General features: G+C 41.4%; 1 pseudogene; it reads left to right on the forward strand.

The window, feature by feature from the left end:
* Positions 1-248: 248 nt before the first annotated feature.
* On the forward strand, positions 249-1,788 carry LOC110135499 (heat shock cognate 71 kDa protein pseudogene; annotated as a pseudogene).
* The last annotated feature ends 259 nt before the right edge of the window (positions 1,789-2,047 follow it).

The raw sequence follows: 2,047 nt of genomic DNA on the forward strand, positions 1-2,047 counted from the left end.
TGTATACAAGCCTGCCTCCATCAAAACGTTTACATTGCCTCAGCGTTTCTCAAATCAAAGCTGCTATCAAATCATGTATTATTATAGCATATGGATTTATATGTATTGACTTTGTATATATCTATATTTGGAATTGTGCACACAAACATGAATACACACCTATTTTACATGTGTAAATTAGGTATAACTGGGTAATCAAGCCACTAAATGCATTCTATTTCCTTTTAAAATAGGAGGCAGTGTGAGGTCAAATCTACAGCTGGAGATACTCACTTGGGTGGAGAAGACTTTGACAACCGCATGGTCAACCATTTTATTGCAGAGTTCAAGCGCAAACACAAGAAGGATATCAGTGAGAACAAGAGGGCTGTCCGTCGTCTCCGTACTGCTTGTGAGCGTGCTAAGTGCACTCTCTCTTCCAGCACCCAGGCCAGCATTGAGATTGATTCCCTCTATGAAGGAATGGACTTCTATACCTCTATTACCCGTGCCTGATTTGAAGAATTGAATGCTGATTCGTTCCGTGGCACCCTGGACCCTGTGGAGAAGGCCCTTCGGTATGCCAAGCTGGACAAGTCTCAGATCCATGATATTGTCTTGGTTGGTGGCTCAACCCGTATCCCCAAGATTCAAAAACTTCTCCAGGACTTCTTCAACGGGAAAGAACTGATTAAGAGCATCAACTCTGATGAGGCTGTTGCGTACGGTGCAGCTGTTCAGGCAGCCATTTTGTCTGGAGACAAATCTGAAAATGTTCAAGACTTGCTGCTGTTGGATGTCACTTCTCTTTCCCTTGGAATTGAAACTGCTGGTGGGGTCATGACTGTCTTCATCAAGCGCAATACCACCATTCCTACCAAGCAGACACAGACTTTCACCACCTACTCTGACAACCAGCCTGGTGTGCTCATTCAGGTTTATGAAGGTGAGCGTGCCATGACCAAGGATAACAACCTGCTTGGCAAGTTTGAACTCACAGGCATACCTCCTGCCCCACGTGGTGTCCCTCAGATTGAAGTCACTTTTGATATTGATGCCAATGGCATTCTCAATGTCTCTGCTGTGGATAAGAGCACAGGAAAAGAGAACAAGATTACCATCACTAATGACAAGGGCCGCTTGAGCAAGGAAGATATTGAACGCATGGTTCAAGAAGCAGAGAAGTACAAAGCTGAAGATGAGAAGCAGCGGGATAAGGTGTCTTCAAAGAATTCGCTTGAATCCTATGCCTTCACATGAAAGCTACTGTTGAGGATGAGAAACTTCAGGGCAAGATTAATGATGAAGACAAACAGAAGATTCTTGACAAGTTTAATGAAATAATCAACTGACTGGATAAGAACCAGACTGCAGAGAAGGAAGAATTTGAACATCAGCAGATGGAGCTGGATAAAGTCTGCAACCCCATCGTTACCAAGCTGTACCAGAGCGCAGGAGGCATGCCTGGAGGCATGCCAGGAGGAATGCCTGGGGGCTTCCCTGGTGGTGGAGCTCCTCCATCAGGTGGTGCCTCCTCTGGGCCCACTATTGAAGAGGTTGATTAGGCCAGCCTAGCATAGATCTAGCATTGTTCCACACAAAACATGGAAGGACCCAAATTTGTAGCAAATCCCGTGGCAGTTATGAAGTTGAGCTGCTATAGTAAATAACTGGTCATTCTTGATACTTGAACATGGAATGTGTGTGCACATGGAAAAACATTGCACTTTACAAGCACTGTATTGTAAGTGGAAAAATGCAATGTCTTAAATAAAATTGTATTTAAAATTGGCAAAAAATAAAATAAAATAGGAGGCAGTGATTTTATTGATTATTGATAGATTTGGGGGACATTATTTTTAATATACAGTTATTAAAGTTTTATTAGGTAATTGTGAATTGCAAAAATAATAAGCAATATCTTATGTATAAATTTTCTTTTTCATTTCATAATATACATATCCAAGGGTTCCATCTTTGCTAAAATGCCTAAATAATACACAATATTGTAAAAGAAGTAGTCATATTTCATTTCCACTATAGTCTATAAAACATGCCAATTAGTTAC

The sequence above is a fragment of the Odocoileus virginianus genome, chromosome 21 (genome assembly GCF_023699985.2).
Source record: "Odocoileus virginianus isolate 20LAN1187 ecotype Illinois chromosome 21, Ovbor_1.2, whole genome shotgun sequence".
Classification (NCBI taxonomy): Eukaryota; Metazoa; Chordata; class Mammalia; order Artiodactyla; family Cervidae; genus Odocoileus; species Odocoileus virginianus.